At 34.2% G+C, this 12964-nt stretch overlaps 1 protein-coding gene and 1 long non-coding RNA gene across 2 annotated transcripts in view; one reads left to right on the top strand and one right to left on the bottom strand.

Moving 5' to 3' along the window:
• LOC134662040 (homeotic protein ultrabithorax) overlaps positions 1-12964 on the top strand; it is a 176718-nt gene that overhangs the window by 82974 nt on the left and 80780 nt on the right. The gene's annotated exons all lie outside the window — the stretch shown is intronic.
• Positions 3548-4870, bottom strand: LOC134662114 (uncharacterized). Its single transcript, XR_010098019.1, has 3 exons — positions 4750-4870; positions 4092-4263; positions 3548-3737 (listed from the first exon to the last, which is right to left on the bottom strand). It is a non-coding gene; the product is annotated as an uncharacterized LOC134662114 (long non-coding RNA).

The following is a 12964-nucleotide window of genomic DNA, read 5'->3' as shown; positions in this document are numbered from 1 at the left end:
GATGTTGAAATTTTCTGAATATTTTTTTATGAACTTACTTTATTCAGTAACCAAAATATCATCTTACACCTAATATTGAACCAGTTCTAAAGCAATCATTTTTACATAAAGAAAATCCAATAAAATTATTCAAACAATTTATTACAAGCTCCATAAAGCTCTTTCTACATTCGTTTTACACTAACATAAGTACCTATTGATTTATGTATGACCTAAATTGAAGGTAACGGCTTTTTTCCAACTAGTTACCGAATTCTTCTGTAACACATGTGTGTATGTGTATTTCATCCGTAGGTGTCATATCTGACCGTACGAAAGGCATTCAGAAACGAAAATTCAACGCCAATAGTAAAATCTAGGTATCAATTCAATATGAAATAGTACGTCGCGCTCGCACAAAGGAACTGCGCTCTAGAGTAACGTAAAGTACACAATCAAATCAATTTCAGTATGATTCTGATGGTTTAAATGTGAATAAGGCCGCAGATTTAATCGAAAACACGTTGACGGTATAATCTTATTAACGCCCGGTTGTGAAAGCGGCGGGATTTGGAGTCGCATAAACAGTCGAGATTTGCCTGAATTATGACGGATTAAAGTAGCGGGAAGACTAATTGGGCTTTTTGATACTGTTTAGATAGCTAGCCTTGATATCACTACATAGTGTAAAACAAAGTCGCTTCCTGCTGTCTGTCTGTCTGTCTGTATGTAGGTATGCTTAGATCTTAAAAACTACGCAACGGATTTTGATGCTGTTTTTTTATAGATAGAGTGATTCAAGAGGTAGGTTTATGTATAATTTGTTAACCGGTGCGAAGCCGGGGCGGGTCGCTAGTAAAACTCTATCTATACCATGATGTTACAAGCGTTTAAATAATTATGACGTTATAAACAGATGCATTTACCTACCTGCATTTGACATTTCTAGGTACCTATATTTACCGATTACCTTTCAAGCTTCTAATTTTAATGTAATTTGCTCTTTTAAAATATACTCAATTCCTTTTCGAGTTATCAACAGCCACCAACTTGTCAAGTATTTCTTGTGAACTCGCGATAACTTATTTAAATCTTTTAACAAAACATGATACAACGCTGTAATCGGGTTTATTAATTTAAATTGACACATCATTTTAAATCAGGTCAAACGCTACTTGCTAATATCATTGAATTTTGTGGTGTGTGATAGAAGTCATCTATATATGTTTTATAATAATACTTGTGAAAGGTTGGGTTGGTCACGTTTAAACTTTGGTTGAAGAATAAATAGCGCAATAGGGTAAATGCCGTACCACCGTGCCTCATACGTGCCCATATCACATTCTTACCCACGAATGTGAAATACCTAGTAATTGAGAGTAAATAGAAACATTTGTTGTGAGTTTATTAAACAAAATAGACATGATTTGAGATAATTTGTTGAATTTGTCCTTATTTTATAAGACATATGAAAGATCAATGACCAGGAATAGGTAGGTAATTAGTTTATTTTTTGTTCTGCTTCATCAATAGGGTTATCACATGAGCCCAATGTTAGAAAATGTTTTAAAGAGCTTTAAGAATAATTAATATTGAATCTTCTACTTTGTTGTCAAAGTAACGTCCAGTAATTACTGTTTTGCAGGCCGTTACAAATCATTAACTTAGAGTTAACATTAAGTACACAAGTTTGATTAAATTAATGATATTAAACCAACATCCATGAAGTAAATATAAGCTAGAAAAAAGGAGACAAGGTTGGTAAGCTCCCGTTTCGTTAAGTGATGACAAGCAGACCTGCTATCATGGTCGTATTTTTATCACCTCTCATGCCATGCGTCACTTTCGCACTTACATATTTGTTAGAACGTGACAGCCATAATGATAAAGAGCCAGCCTTCTTAGCCCTACAGGTCATAAATCTAATGGCATCTAAGGAAAAGCAATAGAAATATTTATCTAATGAGAAAAGCTGCGATTTTACACTTCGATTATCAAATAATGACTCCAGGGCACGCTGAACACGTGTTGACGTATAGGCGTGCCAAGTTTTTCTCGGATCACAATCAATAATGTGAAGGGAGAATTGAAAATTCGCAAGTGCTAACAGCGTTTGCACACGCTACCTTATTCATTATCGTATTGTTCATTATCGGTGAACGCGAATAATCTGTTGCTAGCTTTTTACTTTGGCGTCAGGGGAAACGTATCGAGCATGCCGAGTGCTTGGAAATGGGTCCGGAGATTTTTTTTCGAACTAAAATAGTGACAAATATAGTCGGGAGAATATTTAACTAATCGTAAAAATGTTCTGTTTATTAGATACTAATTAGACGTATTATAATTGACTATCACTACATTTTTATTTTTTATGTACAAGTACATATTATAATCATTTATTTACAAATAAGATATATACAGTGGTATTACTAAAAGAAATTAATAAGTATAGATTAAATTAAAAAAAAAGATTAAATCTAAATAAAATAGGCTCTTGAGGCATTGTTTCCATACTACAGTGGGGAAATAAATTTTAAATAGTGTAAGTAAGTAGTTTGTTTCTTGTATACTAACCTAGTTTTAAGTATTTTTAATGTTACTAACTTATTAAATTATATTGTAGTTAATTTTAATTTTGTTGTGTATGTTTTATGGAATTTTATTCTGAAATAAATTATTTGAATTGAATTTGAATTGAATTGAAATGTACCAAGGATGCTGGCGACATTTCATTAGTATCACTACATAGTATAAAAAAAAGTCGCTTCCCGCTGTCTGTCGGTCTGTATGTATGCTTAGATCTTTAAAACTAGGTACGCAACGGATTTTGTTGCGGTTTTTTTTAAATAGATAAGAGTGATTCAAGAGGAAGGTTTATGTATAATTTGTTAACCCGTGCGAAGCCGGGGCGCGTCGCTAGTTAAAAATAAAGGAAACTGGTGATATTGTCATTTGCACAAGTGCAGAACCCTAGTTATTATAGCGCATTTGAATCGCCATGAAAACGAGATATTTCTTTAATACTACCTACTTAAGCTAAATGCCAAGAATGTCATGAATGATTGTTTTTTCTCATAGTTTGTAGTCTCAGTTTTTCCTCTTATGGCTTTATCAAGGACATAAATAGATAATTAAACACGCATGACCTACCTATATGATACACTTTAGATAAGTATAAGTACTTTATTTAAAATAGATCTTAGAATAGTTACTCAATACTCAATACTCAATCATTTATTTGCAATTTATTTTCAGTTATTTAAGAATAATTAGCAATTATATTTTGATGCACTTTTAATATTGCTAGCATAAGTAAAAAACATAGTTAACTACATAATAGAAATCCCGACTTATATTATTAAATGTGAAAGAACATTGTCTGGCTTCTTCACACATAAACCACTGAAAAGATTTAGATGAAATTTTAGAGAGACTGAGTCCCGTGGATGGACTTTGGAAATGTAAATTAATAAATATATATACATAATTATATACCTTTATATGTTCCTTATATATTATACAATATATTATATAGGTACATATTTATAACTATATTACTTACTCGTGTTAATTGCGAATAGAGTAGGCCCACCTAAGTTTAGACCTGAGATTAACCTGTGTATCCCTTGGTAGCGAACTTTGACAATATCCCTGACGTATCCCGGCCCGTAATACTGCGTGCCGGCTGGAAAATTTGCATTTTGCAGCCGTGATAAGTGGTCGGATTACACGGGATTCCCGAACAGCCTCTGTTTGCTCTGAAATAAAGGGATGTTAAAACTTTTTTCATGGTAATTTGGGTCACCTTCGCGAGAAACGATCGCTGTAAATTTGTTTAAGTAGGCTTAGGTCCGGCCCGTTTGTACAAATTAGAATGTTTAACATGTGCTTAGCTAATTTCTGGACGGATTTACAGCTTTGTTTGTGTTTTTATTTCGTGTGCTCGGGTTTTAAATTGATTTTTATACTAGCAGGTATTTAATAATATAGGGCTTTTTTTTACATCTTCACATAGACTAGCAATTTCTGAATACTTTAAAACGGGAAGTGAGAAACACGTTTTTTATTAAAACTAGCGGTTATTCAGCACATAAATATTATAAAAAAAGTACCTAAATAAGGACGTCCAACGGAACTCCATCGTAAGTCGCCGGGGGTATTTTTCCATCGCATGATTAATGTAAGCCACCACAAACGCAGTCCCGGCTTACTTCCAAAATTTCCCCACTAAATCTCGCCTTTCGTTTCGCTTCTTTTGCCCAAGAACTTGGCAGCGTATTTTATCTGTGTAATGCAAGCGGTGCACTGTATAAATAGTTAGCATCTCCACTGTTCTAGCGCGGAAACGCTTAACGAATGCCTTTCAGCGGGCTTATTTAAATGTTTATTGTTATTTAAATTACGTAAGGACCTACTGTTTAAATGATAAAGCTCAGTCAGTAACAATTAGAGTTTAATTTAAAACTAATTTTAGAAACATTGCATGCTCAGTGGTTCCTATTCTAGCACAACTTAATTACATAACCAACACGAACAAGTCTTATAATAATATGTTCTACACATAAAGTATGGTATAAATAAATGTGTGACCTTTACTAACTACATACACCTACTTTACGCCACTTAAAAGACGCACCAACATTCCTCAGTATAAAAATACAATAATATATGTACGTCGTCCTATTTAAGATTCCAAGCCCCAGTTCAGTTACGTCCAACAGTCTAAGTTCTACAATATCGCGTCGAGTGCACTCAAAGTTTTATCTGCACCTTTGATTTCAGCACGACGTCTTGAATAAAATGTGCTGCTGCTGCTAATAAAAACTTTTGAATGAAATGGCAGCTTGAATGTTTTCCTTTTAGCTGAGAAAACGGTTGCATTGCTGCAAGTGAATGCGGGGGTTTTAAATGCAGTCAAACATTTGTTTGCTTTCTTAAGATTAAAAACATGTTTAATACCATAATGATGGTTGACACAAGTTTTCATCCTATTTTTATTTAAACAAAAATCTAAGTGTCATGTTAATAGAAAAAAAAATTGATGTTTGCCACAATAACTTATATATAATAACATTTATAATATTTATTTGCTTACTGTTATTACTTATCGCGTTACAAAACAGGCATTTTTCAATTTTTTTATTATCTCGTGAAGAATCTGTGAAGAGGCGGATTTGATATCACGCATGCGCCGTCGGCCGTGCGACTTTGCATTCAAAACCAGTTTATATCTTTAAAAATGCTCTAAAAATTATAAATTTCTATAAATATTGCTTTAAATAATTTCTCTGTATTACAATAACTTTATTTGGGCACATAATTTATGTAAAATAAGCTTTTATTTTGATAAATTTGAAACCAAACATGGCGGCTTAATAGGTACCTAAATGATAGGTATTTTTTTATCTTTTAAATGCTTTTATCTAATTCTATAAAACTAACTATTTAACGATTTTCTAAAAACGTTACATTTTACTTAACAAGGTAGGCAAAATACAAATTTTAAAGACAGGCAGTCAGTATAGCTGGGTGCCCACAGTACTCTTCTGATAAGAAGCCAAATAGATTAATAAATAATTAAGTAATGATACTAATGTTAACCTAAATATCAAACCACTACATTTTTAAGTTTTATAAAAAAATCCAATACTTTTAGTACCTAATAAAAATCCAGACAACTTGTTATAAAAAATAACCTCAAAAGATGTTCAACAATAAAAAAATCTACAATTTTTTTGAACCAAACTATAATCTAAATATTTTCTAATTCAATACCACTTATTTTAAAGTAAATTTCTAAACAAAATATTCAGAAATGTTTAATTTTTCTGGAATAAAGCATCCCACGACCCGAACTTAGCTTTGGGCTCCTTCGAGCGGCGTCCTTTCAATAACATTACCGTTTCATCACCAATTTCGCGTAAAAACGCCAAAATTTTGATAACCACAACCAAAACACACACCTACGCACAGATTTCACTCCATTAATATTCGGAAAACATTTAAATACAAGGAAAAATCACGCAAAACAATACCGAAAACATAGCGTCGCTACTTTCGCATTAGTTCGTCCAGGTGGCAGCTCTGTCGCTCTGCTCAATATGGCGATGGCTCGGCGCGCGCTGATTGGCTAGCGCTCGTCTGCCGTGAAGTTGCCTCGGAGGGCACGAGCGAGATAAATTTATGTGATGTTTTGGCGCCGATGAAAGACGGAAGATGTGTTGTTAGGAAATACATTCGTATGCCGTCGGCGTTCAGACCGGTTTCGTCAGAGGCGTTTACGAAGTGTGCATGTGTTTGTGAGTCGTATTCGTATATGAGGGCAGGTAGCGCTACCCATTTATACTGATGGATTAAAACTGTTCCTTTTGTAAATTTTATAATTTATGTGTTAATTTTTACTGAGTATTGTTTTGAATACTAATGATTGTTTTGTTTTGTTTTAGGTAAGGGAATATTTATTTGTAAAATTGGTAACGTATCCAGTACCTAATATTGGTAAGTAGGTATTTACTTGTTACAGTAGGTATCTACGTATGAAATAAAAAATAATGGGGTTATTTTAAAGTGGTAAAACTTGAATGCCTATTGTATACTTACATAAAATTATTGATTTTCAATTAGTATTAGTAGTGGTTTATTGGTTACTAAGTAATTTTGCAGAAATTAATATGTAAGTATGTAGTTAGTAAATGATGCATATAAAATCAAATTTCCATAAAATCCAGAAATACCTAAGTAAGTAAGCTCTATTGATTATCCATGGGTACATAAATGTAATACTATGTAAGTACCTACCTACAGTAATAGAATACTTACAGTAGACACATTATGTTTGTTAACATTCTCATATTTCCGTAGGTAATTTGTCAACAAGCGTAGACGAAAACGCACATAAAACAAATAAAATGGATACTTCGGGATATTCTAAAGCTAGGGCCACACCCGCGTATCTTGAAGCAGAGAGTGGAGGCAACAATATGTCTGCACGGAAACGGTCAAGCGTGAGAGCGGCTAACAAATAAACGTTCCGTTAAATAAAAAAATAAGAGAGTTGAATTTTTTTTTAAGTCAAATGGGAAATTATCTAGGTACATATATACAGGGTGGAGAATAGTGTGCTGTGGTGCAAATAGCACCTAACAACTCCCCTCTGTAGACTCTGTCTCTGTTCCCTTGGGTGTTATACGAGACCACTAAGCATTTGTGTTTAAATGTGATGGCAAATGGTTTATTGTAAATGTAGGTACTGTATATAATCACTGTCTACTCAATTAATACCTAAACGTGTGTCGAAAATATACCTATAGGTAATACATTTGGTACTTAACTCCTTTAGTAGGTACTTAATAGGGATGATGACACATGTTGAATTACCTACATAACAAAATCTAGTAAGATAGATAGCAAATGAGCAATTTATCACAATATAATAGATATAAAAAAATATATGCAAATAATACAAAAATACAGCACCTGAAAGTTTCAAAATTAAAGTTTTTTTTAACTTTCAAAACGATATAAGTAAGGATACCATTCGATTCCTCACATTTTATCCAAAAAAAGATTGTATAGCAAGTATATTACCTACACATAAACGCAATATTTCACCGACAAAAATGCAATTTTCTTGTTTTATTCATACTTCAAGATGGACTCTCAGTGACCTTGACGTCACGTTCACATAGCATTTTGTTCGGGGCGTTTCGCGATTGAAGTACGACTGTCAGTCTTTGACTATAATTTCTGACTTTTGTATTGCTTTAATGCCATGGGCCCCATATAGATATTTGATCCTAAAAACAAACCTGATCGATTACCTGAAATGAAAAATGAAAATTTGTCATCTAGCCTATTGTGAAGGAAGATTAATTACGTAGGTACATAACATGTTCTATTATAATTAATATGATGATATGTCGAAAACTGCAAGTGAACTGCAAACGAGTAATTAACGCTCTCCAAACTTGCAACTCACAGACGGTACCTAAGCCTTCCGTTCTAGCCGCTCGCTAACCAACCCTGAAACTGAATAAGCAGGGCTCTGCGCGAACCCAATGGGCTAAGATAAATTTATTTTGTCGTGTAACTAGCAATAAATATGCTAATTCGGTACTATAACGTCCGTATGTCGCCGAAGCTGAAAGAGTGAAAAAGATATCACAAAATTGCACTGCGTATTGCTAGCTCTTTTCCGTCAAACGGCGAGACAAGGCAAAGTTTACCCTGTTACTTTATGGGCAGAGTCGTATTTTTTTCGATTAGTTTGTAAGAGTTACTGCCTTGTTGTAGTTTGGGTAGTTTTATCGACCTACGGCAACTACTAACCCAATAAATTTTGGTGTTTCGCTCAGTGAATCCGCTCGCTGAACGAATGCATCGTCCCAGATTCGGATATATGGCATTTGACTGAAAACGATTTATGCATTGTAGTCATGATCCGTCCAATGTATAGGGACAATGTTGGTGTAGGTTTTGTTACCAGTATAAAGAACCGCAGGAACTGACGTACTTACGCATGTTATGTTCTGTTTAAAATGGTAAAACTGAGCAGTTATTTTATCTTATAGGTACCTATCAGTTCTTTACCAAAGTACTTTCAATGAAGTAAATAAAATCAATACTAATCAATATCTACTTTCAGTTATAACATCAAACATAAATGATGTTCACCATACACATTGATATTATATGTGTGATATACACAGTTCGACAGACCTTTGAATTGAACAATAAATCTATATTAGAACATAATCTGCAAAATGAACGTTGTTATTTAAAATAATTTAATTGATGAGCAAACCTTAATTAACTTGTAGCTCAGCGCTCCAAGGCTCCGAAAGAAGCCATCTGCATTTTGATATTCAAATTATTTTCCAAACGTGTTCTCGTTCGACTATATGAAGACATTAACAAAATCGTTGCATCACGCTCGCTCCTGCGCACCAATAATAAGAGAGAACGGTAACCCTTCACTTTGAATTCCTAAAGGGGAATAACAAACGGACTCACATGGACCCAAATAAAGCGAACAAAAAAAATCACATCACAAAAGTTTGCCTAAACTAACCTCGTTAAGAGATTTCTGGATAAAGAAATACCGTTTTTAGTAGCGTCATGATGGTCCGACCGATCGGATAGCTTGTCTGTGCAGTAACTGAGTTTTTTGAAGTGCAATGTTAGTTTTTTAGACCCTATAGTAACGGGTGGCAAAAAGTGTAAAGAGATAGAGTTTGTTTTGTTACAGTTGGACAAAACGCGTCATTGTTGTGGAGAAAGTTGCAACTGTTAAAAATTTTTGGCACCTTTGCAGGTCTATCTATTTGGTACACTACTTTTAGTTTGCTTTACGAAACGTGCGTCTGTGAAGTGATCTCCGCTTTTAGTGTAACCTGCAGATTTATTATACCTTGGTAAGTTAAATATATAACGTAGATGGTGTCCAATTGTCCATGTGTCTAAGTATAGGTATATGAACTTACAGTAAGTAAGTAGGTACACTGTCAAAGATTGACGAAAGAAAATGCTTGAGTTAGAAAAAGTTTGTGTACAATTCTTTCGTTTACATTTAGGTAAGCTACTTATTAATAGATTAAATGGTGGATGGCACTACATTTTTATATTTCATATACCTACTATGTACTTGTTAATAGTTTTATCCCGTGGTGGTCACCCAACCTAACTTTACTGCAGTAATACTTTGACATGAATTTTGGTTCAAAAACCTACAATATTCATCAGGCAGGTCCATAAATAAACTTTGCGATAAGGCAACACGGTGGCGGCCGGATGATGAAAGCGAATTGTCTCCGGAAAAATTAATATGGATGTCAACCGTTTGAAAATTTAATCCTACAGCCGTGTAGGGAGCACCGGTACAAATTAACCGTGTTACCGAATTTTTTTTATTGACTAATTGTTTTGCGCAATTTTGTCCAGGAATTTATGCTGCGCGGACTCAATGTCAAGTTTTGACTTTGTTTGAGTTGAATATTTTGTTTGGCATATGTTATAAGACATAAGAATAGATATATAAATAAACATTACACAGGTTTTTTCGCCCTTAAATTGATTTAATTTAATCTTGATAGGTATCCCTGTACCTATGTAAGTATAGGTAAGCGGTTGGTTTGGATGCCTTCCTATTTTATACCTAAAAAACAAATTAAATTCAGGTAGGATACAATTTAAATCATAGGTACAAACGTTATTTTCTCGATTGTCTCTTCCTTGTTGTTAACTACACGTTAATTTAGATAGAGATGTAACCTCAAAAGTGTCACCTTAATCCACCGTAGTCCATTATCTAGTGGTCCAAGAACAACAGGCCGTATTGGACGTCTTTACGCACATGCAGACAATGGGCACGCTTAATTAAACTAGCGGAGCGAGGCGAAACGTAAGCGTTAAATTTATATCCCTGCAGTAAAGTGCGCGGCGGGCGCGGGGCGTAAGTTGCAGGCGATGTCGCGCGGAGCCTGCCTAATGCCTCGGGAGGCAAGATACGCTCAAAGCGACGCTCGACGATAGCTTTAGCAGCGACGTACGCCATACGCCATATGACCAGGAAAAACAAATGTATGAACAACATCATACATTTGTTTCAACGCTGCCAGCTTCTTAACGAAACGGTTGGAGCATTTTTGAGGCATTTGAGTAGGTTAGTTTAAGTAACGTGGACGTAAAATCAGGAAGCCTCCATTCATGATATTTTTTTATGGTATAGGAGGTAAATGAGCAGACGTATCGCCTGATATTGGGTAAGCGATTGCCGTCGTCTATAGGCACCCGCAACACCAGTGCGTTGCCGGAATTTAAAATTTCTCTTTTTTTATTGCTTAGCTGAGATAAGATAAAGACTTATATAAATATATCTACCTAATACCTAAGTGAAGGGTTTTCAATAGTGACTGGTCAATGTTGACGGGATGTGGTTGTCGTATTATTTTGGCTATGGCAAGTAGAACTAAATAAAAAAAAGCGGCCAAGTGCGAGTCGGACTCGCCCATGAAGGGTTCCGTATTTAGGCGATTTATGATGTATAAAAAAAAACTACTTACTAGATCTCGCTCAAACCAATTTTCGCTGGAAGTTTACATGGTAATCTACATCATATATTTTTTTTAGTTTTATCATTCTCTTATTTTAGAAGTTACAGGGGGGGAAGGGGGGGCCACACACACATTTTACCACTTTGGAAGTGTATCTCGCGCAAACTATTCAGTTTAGAAAAAAATGATATTAGAAACCTCAATATCATTTTTGAAGACCTATCCATAGATACCCCACACGTATGGGTTTGATGAAAAAAAACCCCAAAAATTTATTGTTTTTTTTTCTATTTTTGTGTGAAAATCTTAATGCGGTTCACAGAATACATCTACTTACCAAGTTTCAACAGTATAGTTCTTATAGTTTCGGAGAAAAGTGGCTGTGACATACGGACGGACAGACAGACGGACAGACAGACAGACAGACAGACATGACGAATCTATAAGGGTTCCGTTTTTTGCCATTTGGCTACGGAACCCTAAAAATCATGTACCTAGTTTTTAAACAATAAATCCGCTATCCGCCTTTGAATTACACCATGTAGTTTTCGCTGTAGAAAAACTTGTCTTAGTTGAATGCGAAGTATAAGTATATTATATACAATTATAATTAACAGTTCCTTTACTGGAGAAAAATATATGCGAGTATTTAATTAGAATAGTTAACATTGAATATTGTGATACCTCCACGGTTGCAAGTTGCAACTTTGTCCGTACATTATTCAGTAAGTTTGCTTGCGTTTATGGGTTAATCAATAATGCATTATTTACTTATTTCATTTATATACGTAGGTACTTTTGTGTTTATTGACTAGGTACCTATACCTGAAAAAGGATTGAAATGGAAGTTAGAATTATTGATTTTATTAAATTATTTTGCATTTCCACTTTTGTATTTACGACATTAGGTAACCTATCATAGTTATATACTAGGTATACCTATATGTATTTCTTTTGCTCAAAAATATTTTTTTGTTCGAAAAATATGCATATGATTTTTAAAAGGTATACCCTACTGAACAACATTTCATATCATTGAGTAGGTACACAATTGTCTGCAGTAAATAGAGTCTGTGCGGAAAGAGAAGAGTCGTAGAATGTATTGGATGCCATACATTTCACGACTCTTCTCTTTCCGCACGGACTCTAAATTGCTTATTTTTTCTACCATTAACATAACAGTTTTTATACAACTTTCAAACACAGAAATAACCAGTGAGTATAATCCATGATAAATGAACGAGTTTTTTTTAATGGAATAATCTAAGTGATGCTTACCGCCATTTTTTCCAGTCCATTGATTTTTCTAGTATTGATCGTATACATTTTTTCTAGTGTGTTAGCAACAATATAATCGTAATTAGTTCTAATAGCTGATATTTAAATAGCAAAGTGGTTTATTAAAGGTAAGATAACAGAGCTATATTTATGTCAGTTTAACACTAGTAGCCAGCAATATTTGTAAAGTAGTTACCTACTTATATAGAGAGGCGTTAGAAAGCAAAACAATGGAACATCTTATACAAGAACACGGAGATAATGTAATATTTGTAACGCTATATAACAGCGGATGTATTAAACTAGATGCAAGATGATGATATGTATATTATGCTCCAGAAAATTCTAAACTAAAGTGTCATTCAATAGAACTTGCTAACTATGTTAACAAAAGTTACTAGTAAATTGACATTCAGTGTCAACTTTAGTATGGCGATTTGTTTACATAGTTAGCAAGTTCTATTGAATGACACTTTAGGGATGTCACGACTTGTTGTCGAAGCGCCGAACATTCGGTCGCCGAATATTTGGCAAAAAATGTTTACTTTTATTTTAAAGACACATTTATAAGGAAAATTATTACCCTGACAACGATTTTTAGCTCGAGGTAGTGGACATTTGTAGTTACAGTCAAGCAAATCTAACCTATGACAAAA

This window comes from Cydia amplana, chromosome 2 (genome assembly GCF_948474715.1).
Source record: "Cydia amplana chromosome 2, ilCydAmpl1.1, whole genome shotgun sequence".
Classification (NCBI taxonomy): Eukaryota; Metazoa; Arthropoda; class Insecta; order Lepidoptera; family Tortricidae; genus Cydia; species Cydia amplana.
Note: the sequence above shows the minus strand (reverse complement) of the source record. Positions and strands in the feature narration are given on the sequence as shown.